Below are 21,206 nucleotides of genomic sequence, written 5' to 3'. Positions count from 1 at the left end.
ACAGATACACACAGAGGGAAGATCGCGTGAGACAGGTATCTATGAGCCAAGGAGGGAGGCCTCTGAGACCGACTCTGCAGATACCTTGATCTCAAACTTTTGGCTCCCAGAACTGGGGGAGAAATAAATTACTGTCATTTGAGCAGGCTAGACTGTGACCCTTTGTTTTGGCATCCCTAGCTAGCTAACTCTACGTATATATGTATTATATATATATATTAGAATTGTTTTCAAAAGTCAATGTATTAGAAGGATATCTTTACATATTTAAAATACGGCTCATGATCTGCATTTAACAGTTTTAATATCAGTAATTTTAAAGTAGAATTGTTTAAAATGAAATAAAATATTTATAGAAACTCCTATTGTTGAGCTAATCACCCCTCTGTAAGTTGCCGTTAAACCAATACACTGTTTGTGCCTGGATACTCTGTGAGTGTCTGACTGTTCCACTTTCTCAACCTTGGCAAGCAGGAAGGTACCTTTGGGTATTGCTTTTTTCTATCTTTCCCCCAAATTGTCACAGGACATTTAACCCCAGGTTTTGCAGTGTAAGTGAAGTCTCTGTCTTATTTTATCCAGTAAAACAACAGTGCATTGTTCCCAGGCTCACCTCTGGGATGGGATATGGATGAGAATCATCTCGACTGCCTCCCCACTTCTGGCATCACTCTGAGAAGTGCCAAGAATGTATAATCAAAACCCCAGAGGGGAGAGATGAGCTAAGCGGTTCAAAATAGTTAGAGCATAGAATTGAGCTAGTTTTTCAAGATGGATAATGGGCTTGAGTTTTTAATCTCTTTTTGTTTACTCATCTCAATCACCAGGTGTGTTGAAAGCTCATTGGAGGAGAATTTGGACCAGCAGTTAGGAGGCTGGGGTCTAGCCTACCCCAGGGATCTCTCCCTACTTTCTTCTAGCACTAACATTCTTGATAGTAACAAAGTGTTTGAGGCCAGGGGGCAGGTGCTGGGTTTAAAATAGCCCTTGGCAAAATGGACAAGTTCAACGTTCCTTCCCTGGCCCAGTGGCCTGGTGATGTCTCCTTTCCAAGGCTACTTTTGCATCCATAAGACCCACTCGTTTCACTCGTAGGTACTAATAGATCAGTTCTACTAATAGGTCAGTTCTCTGGTGTTACCTTCTTTCCTATCTTTCTCTCTAGCAAAACTAGTTCTCTAGAGAGTACCAAGCACCTGTCATTTACAACTTAGTGCAAATTTAATAGGTTACATTCAAAATCACATTCCTTAACTTAGCTGTAGGACCGTCTCCTTCAGAGAGCAGTTTCAGTCATCTGGGAGGGTGGGGAGCCGTCTTTGAGGGTCAGGAGCTTCTTATGCATCTGTCAGGTAGGTAATCCCCTTCTTTGCTGCGGAAAGAAGGCCAGGTATGAATAAAAGAACCATGTTAAATGACTGCTGTGAGTTTGTAATGAACAGGAAACATCTGTGACCAAGATTAAAAGCCCAGGTCCAGTTGACTTCTTCCATCTTCATCTTCTTGCTGCTGTTAAGTCACTTCAGTTGTGTCCGACTCTGTATGACCCCATAGATGGCAGCCCACCAGGCTCCCCCGTCCCTGGGATTCTCCAGGCAAGAACACTAGAGTGGGTTGCCATTTCCTTCTCCAACGCATGAAAGTGAAAAGTGAAAGTGAAGTCGCTCAGTCATGTCCGACTCTTAGCCACCCCATGGACTGCAGCCCACCAGGCTCCTCCATCCATGGGATTTTCCAGGCAAGAGTACTGGAGTGGGTTGCTATTGCCTTCTCCTGTGAAGGGGCTACCACAGAGCAAAGCTCTCGGGTCTCATAAAGAGGCCCATAGGGGAAACCAGAGCAAGTAGGGGCCCCCAGAATCGGGGCTAGCAGCTCAAGACAGCACGGGGCCCAGCAAAACTTCCTCCCTGGCTCTGCTCCCCTCACTCCACCCCAGGCTCTCCCCACCCCCATCCACGAGCATTTCAAAACAGGCAAGAATACTGGAGTGGGTTGCCATTCCCTTCTCCAGGGGATCTTCCTGACCCAGGAAACAAACAGGGGTCTCCAGCATTGCAGGCAGATTCTTTATCATCTGAGCCACCAGGGATACCTCCAAACAAGAGTTAGATGCCATGAAGTAGGTGGCAATGCCTTAACCAAAGGCATGTTGTCAGGCCAGAGAGCTTCTTCCATCCTAGTCAAGGGGAATGCTAATCTTTTCTCCTTTCATACAACACATAGAAGACATATACCCTAAATTAAAACTTTAAAAGGTTGAGAAAAACCTAAGTACAAACAGAAGTTGTTTGAGTATTTCTTTCTAGACCCCAGTGGGTGTAAATGCACACTTTGTGGTGAGAGTGGCTGAGTCCTACTTCAGAATCTCTTGCTTTGTGTAATATTTTTATGTCTGACATTGACTGGAATCTATATTCCATCCACTGGATGAAGGAAAACCAGAATTCAATTAGATGAATGTTCACTGAAGGCCTGTCTCATCCTGGATAGTCTGCTAAATGCTAAGGGGTTGGTGACTCTGTGCCTGGGATTATTCCAGGCAGACCTGATTTAAAATACTCATTTTCATTTTCCCACAAGTATAGTCACCCTGGCTGGTTGCATGCCCAGAGTTTTAGTATAGAAAGTATTGTGACAATTGCTATGGAATAACCAAAGGATGGAGAAGACTACTCCTGTTCCTCAGGTCTTATTTTGGGTTATGTTGCGTTAGCAATGGCCACAGTAAAAAAACAGAAACAAAACAAAAAAACAACAGGGCCACCGAGGAGGAGCATATGGGAGCTCTAGATATCTTGGTGATGTGGTGATGTCTCTTTCTGAACCCAAAAGGAGGGTGCACAGATTTCCCTTTATTATTCTTATTTAATCCATGAAACAGTAGTCATGTATGGATGTGAGAGTTGGACTGTAAAGAAAGCTGAGCACTGAAGAATTGATGCTTTTGAACTGTGGTGTTGGAAAAGACTCTTAAGAGTCCCTTGGACTGCAAGGAGATCCAACCAGTCCATCCTAAAGGAGATCAGTCCTGGGTGTTCACTGGAAGGACTGATGTTGAAGCTGAAACCCCAATACTTTGGCTACCTGATGCGAAGAGCTGACTCATTTGAAAAGACCCTGATGCTGGGCAAGATTGAGGGCAGGAGGAGAAGGGGATGACAGAGGATGAGATGGTTGGATAGCATCACCAACTCAATGGAGATGAGTTTGAGTAAACTCAGGGAGGCCTGGTGTGCTGCAGTCCATGGGGTCACAGAGTCAGACATGACTGAGTGACTGAACTGAACTGAACAGGTACAGGGACACTTCTGAAAGATGAGCAATTTTATTAAAAGCAAAAGAAAATAAAAGAGGGCATTAAAGTTACAGAGCCCTCTGGGATTGAGCACAAATAGAATGAAGCAGGCCGTATGTTACTCAGACTAGTGGGGCTGAAACAGTCAGGGGAAGCTTTGCAAATGTGTATGGATGTGACACTTGTACCATAAAGAAGGTTGAATGCTGAAGAATTGATGCTTTTGAACTTTGGTGCTGGAGAAGATTCTTTAGAGTCCCTAGACAGCAAGGAGTTCAAACCAGTCAATCCTAAAAGAAATCAACCCTGAATATTCATTGGAAGGACTGATGCTGAAGTTGAAGCTCCAATACTTTGGCCAAATGATGCAAAGAGCCAACTCATTGGAAAAGACCCTGATGCTGGGAAAGATTGAGGGCAGGAGGAGAAGGGTATGAAAGAGGATGAGAAGGTAGGATGGCATTACTGACTCAATAAGACTTCCCTGGTGTCTCAGATGGTAAAGCATCTGCCTACAATGTGTGAGACCCAGGTTCGATCCCTGGGTGGGGAAGATCCTCTGGAGAAGAAAATGGCAACCCACTCCAGTACTCTTGCCTGGAAAATCCCATGGACGGAGGAGCCTAGTGGGCCGCAGTGCATGGGGTCGCAAAGAGTCGGACATGACTGAGCGACTTCACTTCACTTCACTGACTCAATGGACATGAGTTGGAGCAGAATCTGAAAGATGGTGAGCAACAGGGAACCTTGGAGTGCTGTAGTCCATGGGGCTGCAAAGACTTGGACATGACTTAAGAGACTGAACAACAGCAACTGTGGGGCCTGGAAGCACAGTGGCATGTGCTTCCAGGCAGAGAGGAGCCTCTGGGACTCTCCAGGTGAGGTGAACAGTGAGAGCTAAGTATGGCAGTGAGGCTGAGCTGGAAGGTCTGAACATCAGCCCAGTGGGTCATGGGAGGGCAGCAGATGGGTGTTCATTCTGAGTCGTGGGGTATCTAGTGGAGATATGGATGAAAGTTGTGGTGTGTTTCGAAAGCCAGACAGAGAGTCTGAAAATCAGCTTGAGGGCACTGGACAGCCATTGACCAAAGTGAATTTGGAGAAGGTTAATTTGAAGCTGTGGAGAAATGCTATCTGTTGATGTTGTCTTCTGACACCTCCTGATTCATTCTCTGTTTGTGATGCAGAAACAACCTCCTTCTTGGCTCCCTCCCTCTCATCTTAACTCTTGCTAGTCCACTTCCTGTACTTTTGGCTAAGAGATCTTCTAAAAATGCCATCTGACCATAGCTCTTCCCAGCTCAAACATGTTTAAATGGTCCCCACCATCTTTTCCATAAAGACCAAATGCCCCTATGCCTTTTCCCTTGTCTTCCTCTCCAGGTTTTCCTTCCACTTCCCACAAGCAAAACTGAAGGCCTTGTACTTCCCTGAGCCCTCCACCCCTCCTGATGTTTACCTGAGCCATGAGACGCCCCCAGGCCACCCCCAACTTCCTCTTACCCTGGCTGACTTTGGCTCATTCTTCAGACTTGGCTCAGCCATCAGATTTCTCTTGAACATCACGGCTCAGAGTGTGGTCTGTGCACCAGCGTCATTCTCAGTATCTCCCGGATCTTGTTAGGGATGTAGAATCTCAGGCCCCACCTCAGACCCACTGAGTCAGATCCGCATTTAACAAGGACTCTAGGAGGATTGTGTGCATAGTGACTGGGCATTCTGGTCCACTCCCTTCACCACCCCCAACTGTAGGAGAATCAGGCTCCCATGCACTCCTGGAAGCCTTCCTAAGGGGACATTGATATCTGTTTATTTTCCTGTGTTTCCTTCCTTGATTTTGACCTCTCTGAGGACCAGGATGACATCTTATTCATTTTTGGTGGCTGACTCAGGGACTAGTCTAGTGCCAGCACACTATAGGTGTTCAATAAATGCTTGTTCCAGGAGTGAACCATCAGCAGCAGCCTCATATCATGAATGGTGATCCATTATTACTCTCACATCACTGATGACCAGCATAAGGGAGACCCCATACAGGATGCTTTGTTGAGACCTGGTTTAGTTTCAAGCATCTATTTATCCTAAATGAGCTGTGAGGCCAGCCAGGCCCCTGGTACCTGACGGAGCCCAGAACCCAGTGCTCGTGATGTTGACATTTAAATTCAAGAGACTCTCCTTTTAGCAGGACTGCTTTTAAACAGCTGCCCCTTGGGGAAGAACCAACTGTTTGTGAAAAACAGCCTTGTCAATTAAACAACATTATCCTTCTGATCAAGGATCCACCTTGAAGACTTTTAATTTGGCCTTAAAGTGAGGATTGAGGGACTAAGTGACATGGGGCATCACTTTTGACTGCTTACCCTTAGTGGAGAGCCCTCATCAGGACTCTTGGCTCTGTGCACAGAATGGGGAGGTCGCCCTAGCTCTAGAACTGGCTTTTCTCTCTATCTTGGAGATGGACATGGGTGACCCTCATGCCAGAGCTTCAACAGTGAGAGAGACTCCAGTTGACCTTGGAGTCCAAAGGACACAGACTGCCTCAGTCTTTTCAACGCCCAGTTATAAAGTCTGGAGCATTGTCAAAGGGGGCAGGGGAACGTGAAGATCAAGGCTTGGCCTTGGAAGTCCATGAACAGATTTTTGATGCTTCTCCCTTCTACCCTGAATTTTCTGTAGCCCAACTGAACTTAAAAAATGTGTCCTCTATTTGTGATGAAAGGAAAAGCTTGTTGTTTGCCAAGTCCTTAACTCTTCAATGCACTTTCCAATCTTGGGTGTCATTTGGTCCTCATGGGAGGCAGCAGAACAGTGTCACAGACTTTATTTTAGACGTGTGGTACTAAGGTGCAGAGAGAGGAAGAGACCAACCTCGTGTCATGTGACTAGTGGGGTTGAGCTGAGGTTGGGACCCAAGGCTTGTGACTCAGTGCAGAGCTCTTTGCAGCCTGCTTCTTGATTTTACAAGATGGATTCCTGCACGTGGATACCACATGCCAGGATGGAAACACACCTTGTCTGTTAATTCTCACTCCTCTGAGAGATAGGAACTCTATCTTCCTCATTTGCCAGACTGGGAAGTCAAGGTGGACATCCTGTCTTGGCCAGACAAATGTCTCCTGCAGGACCCAGCTCCAGTGTGATTGCTTGGGTTTTTTCCTGGTTACCCAGCAGCCATGGGTGCTCCTCCTTACTCTGCTCTTGTTGGTCTCTCCTCTACAGCTTCCGTCATCGTATGGGATGGTAATCATTGGCCTTTGAGTGGTTTGAGGGTATCTTTTTTTTTTTGTTTTAACAGGATTCAACCCTGGATAATAATATTCTTTCTCCTTCCTTTGAAATTTTGCCTGAACTTTTGTTTCTTTGGGGTCCTCTGGAGTAAAAGAAAGCGTATTATACATCAGGGCGCATTTGACAGATACAAGTGATTATACTAATAGTGGGATTATTTCCCCACATGTCTAATGTATTCAGACTTCTTTCAAATGAAATGAGTTTAAAACTCATCCCTAAAAATGAAATGAAGTCTTTAAGTTTTATTCTACCTACCTCCTTCTTTTATCTGGATTTTAAAACCTTTTTGTTTTTAATGAGAGTGATATTGTGCTGCATATAATTTACTTTAAAATACTTTGATACAAATAGCTTGATTTTATACTTATATATCTTTATACATATATATGTATATACTCACACACATGGACTTCAATTATCTTTGTAACCAACACTAGAGGTTTTACTTTTTGTAGGTGAAAAAAACAGTGTTCAAGATCTGTGGATTGGTTAGAAATATTGCAGTGACCCTCCCCCTTTGCATAACAGAACATAACATATATACTCATACACATATATTCATATAGCTATATCTGTATCTACATCTACCTATCTATATATCTATCTACTTCTCTGTGTCTGCACACCACAAAAGCATCCTCATGTTGGTATGTGTGATGTGTATGTATTTGTATATATGACCTATATCTCAGGTACAGTCTGTTACCCTAAGAGGGGGCATACATTTCTGGGCAAGCAGTTAGTGTTTTGAAAACTTCTTGTTAGTTAGAAGCCAATACTCCAGATGTGGACTTCAATTATCTTTGTAACAAACACTGGAGGTTTTATTTTTTATAGGTGAAAAAAATAGTGTTCAAGATCTGTGGATTGGTTGGAACTATTGCAGTGACCCTCCCCCTTTGCATAACAGACCATAAGAACATAGTCCAGTGGTCCACACCTTTTCAAATGATGCCAGATGTTTTCTTTGGAAATGATCCTGTACCAGCCACTGATTAGAGAATTCTGGTCCCACAAATCTAATTATAAAATCAGCTGAAACCTGCTGCTAGTCTATTGTTACATCTTCCTTTGGCAAACCTAAAACTTTCTACAGGGATGAGAGCTGGAATGTCATGCTTACAGACTTTGTTGTGTGAGCATTTTGGAGCTTGCTTGCTAAGTGAATGAGTGTATATTGGTGGAATTTTGTCTGGGACTTAATTTTATTGTAAGCAAATGGTGGGGTTTCCCAGTTGGCTCAGTGGTAAAGAATCCACCTGCCAGTGCAGGAGACACAGGAGACATGGGTTCAATCACTGGGTCCAGAAGATCCCCTGGAGAGAGTAATGGCAACCCACTCCAACATTCTTGTCTGGGAAATCCCATGGACTGAGGAGCCTAGAGAGTTACAGTCCATGGGGTCACAAAAGGGTTGGACATGACGTAGTGGCTAAACAAGAGCAGCAATCAAATGGCAAGGGGAGAGATCTGTAGACCCCACCCACCTCTAGCTACTGGATGCTGCCCGTGTTTACTAGAAAGAACCTAATAATTGCGAACAACCAAGTTGGCTTAGGTGAGATCACAACAGAAGATAATGGAAAAACTTGAGTTCATCTCTTAGAGTAGTCTTTGGCTCATTAGCTTGCTTTATTTCCATTCTTAGGATATTCCATCATCAGCCTTCTCAGTTTTGCAAAGGAGGCTAATAAAGTATCCTCTAAGCAAACAACAAGAACACAATACTGCTAATGATATCTTAGCTTTGTCTTATCATGGCTCGAAATTTAGTTTTCAAAATACACTGGGGGCCAAGGATGACATGGGTGCCTGTGTGATGAGCGTCATCCTGTCCAGAGAGAGAGGATTGCTTGACAGTGTACACAAGGGCAGTAATAATGGCAGCACTGCTATCAATCCAGGGCCACTGGGGAAAGACTCCAGTTTCTTCAGCATGTTTTACCACGTGGGGCCTATTAGGATTGAGGGCAGAAGTTTGCTTCAGATTTTGTGGGAATCTATGGAAGCTCAACATGCTTTAGATGGTGGGGTAAATCCTTTGTCGTCTCTCATTTCTAGGGTTGGAAGCTATAGAGGGATTTTTTTTTTTTAATACACATGCAATAATAACTTGGCAAAAAGTCTGTATGTAGAAGAGAATCCTGGAATGAGATACATCAACTGTTAATTATGGTTGTCTTTGGATGGTGGAAATATGGATAGTACTCTTCTTTTGACTTTGGTTTTTTACAAAACATTTTAGTGCCTGATGATACAATTTTGAGGCACTCAGTATAGAGTCTTTCAGCCTTGAGTGAGTTGGGGGTACAGTGTCCAAGCTCTGACTTGGCCACAGGGTGACAGCAACCCAGACTGACCCCTTGGGTGTTGTCAGACTTATTATAGGAGAAAAGAGCCCAGAGAGGGAAGAGAGTTTCTTAATAGAGAAATGGAGGCTTGGATCATCTTAATTTCAATATTAGAAGAACAGTGACCTTTTTTGATATCCCAAGTTTCTACAACAGGTCACAATGCATCAGAAGCATTTCCCCATGCTACTGGATACTTTAACTAGATATATCCAATATAAATATATATATTGGAGCCCCACCATCCAAACACACTCACTAAATTAAGGATTGAATGTTATGTCATTGAATGGCTGGATTATTATTCAATGAATGATAACTCTACAGTTGGAAATTTAGATCTTTTCATTTTTCATCATATATTACAATGAATATAATGTACATAAAGCTTTCTTTGGCTTGTTTCTGATAGCAGTAATATTAATTAGTGTTTTTGCAAGCTGCTTACCCTTCTAGAACTCCAAATTTTGTTGGCAAGGGACTTCCCTGGTGGTCCACTGGTTAAGAATCTGCCTGCCAATGCAGGGGACAAGGGTTCGATCCCTGATCTGGAAAGATCACACATGTTTCAGAGCAACTAAGCCTGTGGGCCATAGCTACTGAAGCCTGTGTGCCTAGAGCTCATGCTCTGCAACAAGAGAAGTCACTGGAATGAGAAGCCCTTGCACTGCAACGAAGAGTAGCCCCCACTCACCTTAGCTGGAGAAAGCGGGCGTGCAGCAACAAAGATCTGATGCAGCCAAATAAACTAATTAATTAAAAAAGAAACAAAAAAATCCAAACTTAGTTGGCAAGTAGGGTCAGGGACACAAGTAAAATAATAAAATGACACTGGACGAGATCCTATAGTAATCAGTGACAGATAATTTGTACAGCTAGTGTATAAATTTGGAGAAGGCAATGGCAACCCACTCCAGTACTCTTGCCTGGAAAATCCCATGGACAGAGGAGCCTGGTAGGCTCAGTCCATGGGGTTGCGAAGAGTCAGACATGACTGAGCGACTTCACTTTCACTTCTCACTTTCATGCATTGGAGAAGGAAATGGCAACCCACTGTAGTGTTCTTGCCTGGAGAATCCCAGGGATGGGGGAGCCTGGTGGGCTGCCGTCTATGGGGTCACACAGAGTCGGACACGACTGAAGCGACTTAGCAGCAGCAGCAGCAGGAATTGAAATATTACTTATACAAGTTTACTAAACTCACCTGATGTTTGATTTCAGATAAAGCTGAGTTCAAATACAGATACTGACATTTATTTGCTATGTGATTTTTGGATAAGTTACTGAACGCTTGACCCTCTTTTCTGAAAGATAATTTTTTTGGGGGGGAAAGAAATGCCTCATCTTGGATTTAAATCCAATAAATGCATGCCAGAATATGAGATGCTTTTACGTAGCTGTGAATTTTAAGGAAAGATAATATTTTATTGGGCCATTCTGGAGTCCTTAAGTCACACCAAGTGTAAGTTGACACACTTCCCTGAATTCCGTACAAGTTTAGAATGTGGTACAGAGTGTCCTAGTTAATTCACGTCACTCATTCATGTAACTAATATTCACTGGCACTTAACATGTGTCAGGCACTAGTGGCTATGGGGACTTTTTATATCCTTTTTAAGGTGTATCAGTCTTATCAAAAATGGCCACAAATGCAGGGTAAAACAATTTTTTCTCCAAGCAATTGAGGGCCTGTATACCAAACAATTTTTGAAAAAAAGATTAAGTGATATGTACAGTCTGATTACTAATAAGCTCCCAATGGAAATGCCAGTGAACGGCAAAGTGGCACCTATAAGAAGGCCCTGCCTGGCTCAACCTTTAGGGGAATCACGCTTGGGGACGACTGCTATGACCTTATGAGCTGCTCATAATGTCTGCCCTTGAGGTCAGTGCTGCCAGCCCAGTAAGCACTAGTGATAAGTTTACTCCAGAGGCTGATGACTAAACTCAGGTACCTCAATTTACCCCCAGTTTTTAGGCAAGCCAACTCAGCCTGGAGAACTGGGTCCAGTAACACTGTGACCCCAGGGTTGTAGCCAGCAACACACTTCCACTTCTCTGCTGCTGCTGCTGCTAAGTCACTTCAGTTGTGTCTGACTCTGTGTGACCCGATAGACGGCAGCCCACCAGGCTGCTCTGTCCATGGGATTCTCCAGGCAAGAACACTGGAGTGGGTTGCCATTTCCTCCTCCAATGCACGAAAGTGAAAAGTCAAAGTGAAGTCGCTCAGTAGTGTCCAACTCTTAGCGACCCTATGGACTGCAGCCTACCAGGCTCCTCTGTCCATGGGATTTTCCAGGCAAGAGTACTGGAGTGGGGTGCCATCGCCTTCTCTTTCCACTTCTCTAGTCTTCTACTAACACTGAATGTTGTCAGTGTTTTTTTATTTTTGCCTTGTGTCAAATATTTTCCCATATCAACAATAATGGAAACATGGTATTCTATCACCCAGAATTGCTATAATTTGGTTAAACTTCTTTTTACTGGCTGTTTAGATCATTTCAATACTTTGTTATTCTTCATAAAACTCAACGTTATTATTTTTTTCTTGGTTGCTTTCTTGTGAAGCAGTACCAATATAGAGTCCCACTGCACTTTAATTTATTTTTCAGCTGTGCTGTACGGCATGTAAGATGTTAGTTCACTGACTAGGGGTTGAATTCTGGCCTCCTGGCAGTGGAAGAACAGAGACCTAACCACTGGACTGCCCCAGAATTTCCCTGCTCTGCAGTTTAAGGCAACGCAATTTCTCTACACGTTAACAGAGTGCAATCAGTTCAGTCCAGTTGCTCAGTCGTGTATGACTCTTTGCGACCCCATGGACTGTAGTGCGCCAGGCCTCCCTGTCCATCACCAACTCCCGGAGTTTACCCAAACTCATGTCCATTGAGTTGGTGATGCCATCCAACCATCTCATCCTCTGTCAGCCCCTTCTCCTCCCGCTTTCAATCTTTCCCAGCATCAGGGGCTTTTTGAATGAGTCAGTTCTTTGCATCAGGTGGCCCAAGTATTGGAGTTTCAGCTTCAGCATCAGTCCTTCCAATGAACACTCAGGACTGATCTTATTTAGGATGGACTGGTTGGATCTCCTTGCAGTCCAAGGGACTCTCAAGAGTCTTTTCCAACACCACAGTTCAAAAACAGTAATTCTTCGGTGCTCAGCTTTCTTTATAGTCCAACTCTTACATCCACACATGACAACTGGAAAAACCATAGCCTTGACTAGATGAAACTTTGTTAACAAAGTAATGTCTCTGCTTTTTATTATGCTGTCTAGGTTGCTCATAACTTTCTTTCCAAGGAGTAAAGCATCTTTTAATTTCATGGCTGCAATCACCATCTGCAGTGATTTTGGAGCCCCCCAAAATAAAGTCAGCCACTGTTCCCACTGTTTGCCCATCTATTTGCCATGAAGTGATGGGACCAGATGCCATGATCTTAGTTGTCTGAATGTTGAGCTTTAAGCCAACTTTTTCACTCTCCTCTTTCACTTTCATTACAAGGCTGTTTAGTTCCTCTTCACTTTCTGCCATAAGGGTGGTGTCATCTGCATATCTGAGGTTATTGATATTTCTCCCGGCAATCTTGATTCCAGCTTGTGCTTCATCTAGCCCACTGTTTCTCATGATGTACTCTGAGTAGAAGTTAAATAAGCAGGTTGACAATATACAGTCTTGATGTACTCCTTTTCCTATTTGGAACCAGTCTGTTGTTCTATGTTCAGTTGCAATAAGAATTTCAAAAATTGTTTGCCAGTATGATATGTGGAAAATATGAGATTTCATGATTTAATTTGCATTTCCTTGATCATTGGGGAAAGTAGCTCATTTCTCACATGTATCTGTCATTTATATTTCCTTTTTGTGCATTGCTTGTTCACTCTTTTTGCTATTGGCGTGATCATCTTTTTCATGTTGATTCAGAAGAGCTTTTTACATATGAAGGACACACATTTAATTTTAAGTGTTAAGATTCTAGTTAAAAGGGAAAGTGATCACTATGCAAAGAAAACATGAGCACATTGTATTAGCTAGTTCCCAGTCTTGTTCTTCTCTAATTCACTGTGTCTGTGGAGACTAAAGTGAGGACTCTAAAATGCAAGTCTGATCCTGTCATTCTCTCTCTCTCTCTTTTTAAAAAATTAATTTATTTTTGGCTGTGCTGGGGCACTGCATCTTCTTTGCTGCATGTGGGCTTTCTCTAGTTGCGGCAAGTGCAGGCTGTTCTCTAGTTGCAGTGCACAGGCTCCTCATTGCTCTGGCTTTTCTTGTTGCAGAACATGAGCACACAGGCTTCAGTAGTTGTGGCACACAGGCTTAGCTGCTCCACAGCATGTGGGATCTTCCCAGAGCAGGGATCAAACCTATGTGCCCTGCATTGGCAGGCGGATTCTAATCCCCTGGACTACCAGGAAAATGCTCTGACTCCTTTTAATAGTTCCTGATTGTACTATGGTACAGTCCATCTCCCACATGTAGAGTGGCAGGCCTTTTATTACGATCCTGCTTGCCCCTCTTGACTTTCCTTTCCTAACCCTCTATATCTAGTTCTAAGAGCCATTCATAATGCATCATCTTCAGCTACCAAGAACTGCCAACCTGTCCCCCTCTCTCTCTCTTCTGGGCCTTTGTGCTATATCTTCTGCCTAAACCTCTCTTCCAATTCTTTTTCTGATAACCACCACTCATCATTCAGATTTGCCTTGCACACCACTTCCTTTAGATCAGTGATTCTTAGCCAGGGATGCTTTGTCCTCAGGGGACTGTGTCTGGAGACATTTTTGATCATTATACCGGGAGAGAGTTATGTTAATGACATCTAGTGGTAGAGGCCAGGCTTCTCAGGTAGCTCAGCTGGTAAAGAATCCGCCTGTAATGCAGGAGACCCCAGTTCGATTCCTGGGTCGGGTAAGTTCCTCTGGAGAAGGGATAGGCTACCCACTCCAGTGTTCTTGGGCTTCCTTGGTGGCTCAGATGGTAAAGGATCTGCCTGCAATGTGGGAGACTTGGGTTTGATCCCTGGGTTGGGAAGAACCCCTGGAGAAGGGCATGGCAACCCACTCCAGTATTCTTGCCCGGAGAATCCCCATGGACAGAGGAGCCTGGAGGGCTTCAGTCCATGGGGTCGCAAAGAGTCACACACGACTGAGTGACTAAGCACAGCACAGCACAGTGGGTAGAGGCCAGGGATGCTGCTAAATATTCTACAATGCACAGGATAGCCCTCCACAACAAAGAATTATCTGGCCTGAAATGTCAATAGTAGTGAGGTTGAGAACCCCTGTTCTAGACCTAAAAAGTCTTTACTAGTCTTCCCTCTGATTTACTAGAGGTAGACTTACTAATTTACCTCTCTATGCCCAGTCTAAGACTGGGCCTTCCTGTGCCCACAGCCTCCCAGAACATTATCCTGTGTTACCATGTTTGTGGATTTACTACACTGTATTGTGATTGTTCTCTAGACTAGAAGCTTCTTGAGGGGAAGAACATGTTTTGTTACTCCAGGGCCAGGGTTGAGAATATGGTTGGCAGAAGCAGCTTAGCACATTGTGCAGTGGGGAAACAAAGTGCCTGGACTTGATGCCCAAACTCGGCTACTTGCTAGCTGTGTGCTCTCTGTGCTTCAGTTTCCTCTTCTATAAAATGGGGATATTAATAGCATCTGTCATGTGAGTTATCAGGAGGAATACATGGGTAAATGTTGGTGGATTGCTTAGAGAAGTAAGCTCTCTATAAGATTATTGTATAGATTATTTCCTATAAATAAAGGAGTATTAATGAAATGAGTGCTCAATAAATATTTGTTGACTGAATGACCAAGGCATGCCTTACTATGGGTTTGGTCATCTCTCCTTTTCTTAACTTTCTCCCATTTCATTCAGCACATAGTAATTTTCTCCAATGATTTGAAAAGCTTCTTTGTAGTTCTTAATTTTTCTAGGCTCACATTATATCCCTAAGTAGCTCTGTGATCATGAGCTGCTCATTTTCCTTAAAAATGTTCCTATTTCTATTTGTGTAAAGGGGCAAATGAGAGTAAGCCAAAATATGGAATCATAAACACATACATTCATTTTGGAAATGACTTTCTTTTAAATAAAATATGTATGTGGCTCCTCCTTTTGTATGCGGGGTGTACTATGGAGAGACTTTGACAAATGAATTTGTTTTAAAAGGAGATTTACACAAGGTGCACCGAGCACACACTGCCGCAGTGTTGTGTACCATCTCAAATCAGCGTCGGCTGTTACATATTTGAAGTTAATTTGACGTTGAAGTAAACAAATCAAAGTGTGTTTATGGAATAATTAGGCCCTATTCTCAATGCTGTGGCTAAGAAGTTTTGTCACAATTACTGATCAGTGGTTTTCTTTGTTTTGCTTTCAAAATTCCATAGCAACACACAAAAATAAAGCGGTTGCTATTACATGGGTACTCATGTAATTCCAGCATTCTGTATGCAGCGTATCTGAGGATGAAGTCACCAAATTCTTAGCTGAATCTTCTCTTGGTTCATAGAGTAGAGCCTGGTTGGATCTTCAGAAATGGAGAGGAAAAGAGAACTTTTATAAATGTGGTCCAGTCTTCCACAATTGCTTTAAAATGCATGTTCCTGTTCATTTCTTGCTTCCTGTTGTGCACTGTGGCTTTTTCTCCTTGCCACTGGGGAGAACTGGTTCACAATCCTGTGAAATGAAGTCTTCCATCCAGATCAACAAGGAAACTTGACATGAGAAACCAAACCAAGGGAGTATCATACTTCATACTTAAAAAAAATTTTTTTTTCCCAAAGAAGCTCATTACGTTCCCTAAAGGAGTATACAGTTGGACTTCGATATCCACGGGGGTTTAGTTCTAGGATCCACCCAGATATGAATATTTGCCTATGCCCAAGTCTGATAGTTGACCCTGTGTATTTGCAGTTTCCACTTCCAGAGATTCAACCAACCACTGATCATAAACCTAGTAGTATAGGTACTGAGGGGGCCGCCCAGGTGGCTCAGTGGGTAAAGAAGCCACCTACAATGCAAGAGACACAGGAGATGTGGGTTCGATCCTTGGGGTGGGAAGATCCCCTGGAGAGGGAAATGGCAACCTATTCCAGTTTTTTTGCCTGGAAAATCCCACAGACAGAGGAGTCTGGCTAGCTACAGTTGACAGGGTCACAAAGAGTCAGAAAGACTGAGCGTCTAAGCAGGGGGATATGTATTGAAAAAAATCCAAGTATAAATGGACCCAAGGCAGTCCAAAGCCTTAACTGTTCAAGGAGCAACTTTACTTAATCACATATACTCAGAGGGGTCTTTTTATGGTGTACCAGTGGACTTGCCGGAAGGTATATTTAGGAGAAGGGATCTGCAGGATATTGAGGACTGGCTGGAGGGCGGAGATGAGGAGCCCTGCCCAGCAAATCTCCCTGAAATTGTTCTGACCCACTAGAAAGGTCTTGGAGTGATTTATTTTCCTCGAACTCCATCTCCCCGGTATTTACTCAAAGCAGGCTGGCATTTACAATGGGTCCTTCTACAAAGAATCTGTTTCTTTTCTGATGTTTAAATGAAGTTGTGGATCAGTCCCCAGTTCTTAGCTTGAGCGTCAGTTCCATCTTTCCTCCTTTCCTAGACCCCAAGACTCCTTGCCCTGGGCACACAGCCTACTGTTTTCCAACAGCGTCTATGTCCCTGGAACCGCCCGCTGCTCATTTGAGGTCCTTGGTGATGGTGGCGCTGTGCCACCGTCAAATCTCTGGGGTCTGCTGCTGAGTATTATTTTAATTTCTCTTCATCTAAATTCCTCATAGAGCAGCTTTTGAACATGAGATTGTCTTATTAAGAGGTACTTATTGTAAAGTAGAGTGAGCTGCACCTTTGATGAAGACAGAAGAGGCCAAGTTTGACGGGTTGGACAGCGTTAGACAAAGAGAGTAATTAATGACTTAATTGCCTCTTCACCCTTTCCTTTTTAAGAAAAGTTTTTCTTCTTTTCTTTCAAAACTCACCAGGCTGAAAATTGGAATTCCCAATGCTATTTTACAGCTTAGTGCAAAAAGGAAAAAAAAAATGGAACCCAATTTTTCTCTTACATTTTCCTGTAACAGCATCCTCACTTACTTTCTAGAATCATCATCTATTGATTTCACCTGTAGTGGCCTTGGAAGTTGCAGTGATCTGTTTCTGAGAAGTTCAGTACCTTGTATGGATTTCCCTGTGTTGGTTTAAACGCTGATAAGATACATGGCAAATTAATGAAATAAAAATAGCTTTGTCAATAATCAGAAGAGAAGCCACTTTCAACATTTGTTCAGTACCCATTGCTTTTCAGGGCCTAGACAAAATTAGTGGGTAGGATTAAAGAATATATTCGTCTTTTATCCTATGTTTGAGTACTTGATCACAGAGGCATGGTTTAATCCAAACATCAATAGCACCTCGTCAATTCCGTCAGAGACAGCTGTCAAAGTGGACTTTGGGTTTGTTAGGGCTTTGTGTTTTATCCTTTTTTAAGGTCATGGAGTATTTTCTTTGATTCTTGATGCTGAAATCTTTCTTAATCTTCTAAACTTGAGAAACATCTGTTAAGATTTAATAGGACGGTTTTTGTCTTAAAATTAGAGCCCATCTTGCAAATCATTCTGCCTCCTTTCCTTTTCTACCCCAATTTAGAAAACTGAGGAGCTGGGACGGAGGAAGGGAAGCCCATGTCCCTTATCAGACAAAAGTTCTTCTGGTCAGCGTGCAAAGAGTGTGTTGGAGTGATGCTCAGGCAGGGCACGACATTTCTGAATGCTGGATGCTGGAAACTGGTGTTCAATTTTATTTTATTTCCTGGTGACATTAGCAATTTCCCTATAGCACATCACTTAGCCTGGGATCTGAGTGGCAGATTTATGGATACTCGTGAATAATGAGACAAAAATGATATAAGGAAGAGAAACAGCTGGAAATAGGAATTTTAACCTTTTCCCGTAAGCCTCCTTGTTACTGGATTGCATCGTGTCAACAAAATTTAGTAGCTAACATAGCTGGAGGTACAGTAACGGCATCTAAAAATACACGCCTCCAAATACATACAGACAGCTGTCATCTCTGTTGACAGAATATATTAGTCATTATCCTCATCAGTAGACACAAAATCATCGCAGTTTTCATAATGGAGGCATTTCATACCACATAACTGCTAGTGATTTTGGAAGTCCTCCGATAAAGCCACCACCATTGTAATCATGGTGCTTTCATTTACTTACTTTTTGTATTCTTAACCTGGATATTAACACCTTAACCAGAGTGCTTCACAGGGAAACATTAAAAGCCTTCTAATTTATTGCTTCAGACACATTCCCACCTCCCCTTGACAAGGAGCATGGGCTGGAAACTTCTGTTCTGAATAGGAGGGGCGTCCAAGCCCTTTCCCACTAAAGGTGCCAGTATCTGAATCCAAACCTTCTCTAAATGTATTGGAAAAAGATGTCTACTCCCGAGAACTGGATTTGTACCATTTTCTAAGGGTTTCTTGCTCCTTCTCAAATGCAGGAAGGAATCCCCCGTGCAGAGCCTGCGGGAGGTGGTGGCAGGAGGAAGATTTCTGGATGCTTGATGCCACCTTTAGGAGCCTTGTGACTTTGGGGAGCTTTTTGATCTGTCCTGAGCCTCAGATTCTTAGTGGAAAGTGGGGAATAATCATAACCACCTTTCAGCTCTGTTCAAACACCCCGTGAAAGCACTTAGAATGTGTCTGCTGTAGAACAAATGATTAAAAAAGAACAGCTTCTTGGTGTTTGTGCCCTGTTACCCTGTACTGAATTCTTGCCACCTTCCTCCTCCGCCTCGTCATATATATGCATTCTTGTTCCCTTTGCCATTTGATGCCTTCTGTGGAACTGGTACCAGATTTACTTATGAAATGGGAGTAGAACAGCAGCCTCAGCTCTTTCTCCTCTATTTTTCCCTCATCTATTTTTCTCCAGTCTGATAAGGGAGAATTCTTATTGTTACGTGTCTTAACATGCGTGCGTGAAAAGTCACTTCAGTCGTGTCCGACTCTTTGCAACCCTATGGACTGTAGTCCACCATGCTCTTTTGTTTGTGGGGTTCTCCAGGCAAAAATACAAGAGTGGGTTGCCATTTCCTTCTCCAGGGGATCTTCCTGACCCAAGGATCTAACCAGAGCAAAATATTAAGATCTGTCACTTACTGTATCAGGCTTTGTGTCAAATGCTTACATATATTATCACATTGAATCCTCATAATGACCCTGTTGAGTAGATGCAATTCTTATCCACATTTTCCAGAGGAGGAAACCAAGGCCCAGAGAGGCTGTGTTACTTGCCTTCGATCACACAGCCAAGAGTCTTGAGAACAGTAAGTATCCCATCCTCATAGAGCAAGTAAGCCCCAGAACTGAGCAGGGGTCCGGAAGCCCAGTAGTTGCATCCTTGCAGCATTTTTTGACTGTCAGGCACCATCTCCCAGAGCCTGAGTCCCCAGGTCCTCGCAGCTGGGAGGAAGGACTTCTGTGTGGCTGAGAGGGAGACAGCCCACCCTCTGGGAGGGTGCGTTGCTCTTCACAGTACAAGGGGGTCCTGCCAAGGGTTGTTGTTTTTCCCCCTCTGCCTCTTCCTCCCACTTCTGACAAGGTTTTCAATTAGCAGCTTGTAGAGGTCCGGCCTGTGGTCCTCATTTCATGCAATATGCATAACTGAATTCCCCCGAGGGGACTGAAGGGCAGAGGGAGAAGGGGAAGGGGGGATACAAAGGCCCCTTGAATCGAGGACAGAAATGTGCTGTGAGTACAGGCTTAGAGCAATGCCTTGTTTAAGCTTCTGGTGACTCAGCGGTGAAGGGGACGCTGCCGCTGCAGGAGGTGGGGCCCCTGGGCTGCTGGCTGGGGGGCCTCTCTACCTCGGTTCTGGTTCCTGGCAAAACCTGCACAGAAAGCGGTGTAGGCTACTGCTCAGGCCTCTTTGTGCTCAGGAAGAAGGCATTTCCTCCCCTTCTGGGAAGTGACCCCAGGTGGCTTCTTCAGGTGGAAGTCCTGCTCCCCTGGAGGATAGGCTGCCTATTCCTTCCCCAGCCTCGAGTGGAACCAGCGCCCTCCTCTCTCCGGTTGGAAATCTGTTTCTGTGGAGATTTTGCTGGTTGCTTCCTCTTTATCAACAGGCTGGGTCTGCATTTCACCTGGAAGCCATATTCTTTTTTTTTTTTTAATCCGTCTGTGACAACTGAACTGAACTGAAAGCAGGATAGTCGTTTCAAGGAAGAAAAAAGTCAAGATGCACATGATCCTGAGCCAAACGCTATGTATTTGCCACCTCCATCCAATAAATGGCTTGTGATCCACCGGGAAATAAGGGCTCCTTGAATCAAATGGCAGGAATGTGCTGCCCTTTAGAGCAAGCGGAACAGAATGTCTTGTTTGAACTTACGTGGGGCTAGAGAATTATCTGAAAAAGAAGACAGATCAAAGTTAAATTCTGGTTTCTAAATAGAAGTAGAGGGTTTTTTTTAAAAGAGGTTGTTTACAGTGTTTAAACCTCCATTATCGGGTTAATATCTTTTTCTTAGGATCCACAAACATGATTTTCTCTTAAAGAGGACTGTGGGTCTGCCTGTGTTATTGGTGGTCCTCAGAGGGCCTGATGTCAGGAAGAAGAGGTTCTGGAAGTCTGGGAGCAGAGACATAACGCCCCCTTTATTTAAAGTTGTTCTTTTTTTTTTTTAAATTGTGGTAAAAGTCACATAATATAAAACATACTATTTTAACCATATTTAACTGCACAGTTCAGTGGCACTAAGGACATTCATGTATATGTATGCTAAGTTGCTTCAGTCATGTCTGCCTCTGACTCTTTGCAACCCCATGGACTGTAGCCTGCCAGGCTCCTCTGTCCATAGGATTTTCCAGGCAAGAATATTGGAGTGGGTTGCCATGCCCTCCTCCAGGGGATCTTCCCAACCCAGGGATTGAACTTGGGTCTCCTGCATTGGCAGGCAGGTTCTTTACCGTCTGAATTACCAGGGACGTCTCTAAACTGAAACTCTCTCCTCATTAAATACCAACTCCCCATTGCCCCCTCTCTATTCCCTCAAACCCTGGCATGTATCAATGTACTTTCTGACTCTAAGAATTTGACTATTCTAAGTACCTCATATAAGTGGAATCAAACAGTATTTGTCTTTGCCTAATGTATATTGCAATGTACTTTTCTTTAAGGAATTATATAACTCCTTTACTCAGTGTCCAAGAGGCCTCTGGGCAGCAGCCACAGGCATA

At 43.6% G+C, this 21,206-nt stretch overlaps 1 non-coding gene across 1 annotated transcript; it reads right to left on the bottom strand.

Moving 5' to 3' along the window:
• Window positions 1-2,096: 2,096 nt before the first annotated feature.
• LOC138990065 (U6atac minor spliceosomal RNA) lies at window positions 2,097-2,219 on the bottom strand. The gene has a single exon (XR_011466238.1). It is a non-coding gene; the product is annotated as a U6atac minor spliceosomal RNA (small nuclear RNA).
• Between the last annotated feature and the right edge of the window lie 18,987 nt (window positions 2,220-21,206).

The sequence above is a fragment of the Bos mutus genome, chromosome 11, assembly GCF_027580195.1.
Source record: "Bos mutus isolate GX-2022 chromosome 11, NWIPB_WYAK_1.1, whole genome shotgun sequence".
NCBI classification, from domain to species: domain Eukaryota; kingdom Metazoa; phylum Chordata; class Mammalia; order Artiodactyla; family Bovidae; genus Bos; species Bos mutus.
This window is presented reverse-complemented; position numbering and strand designations above follow the sequence as displayed.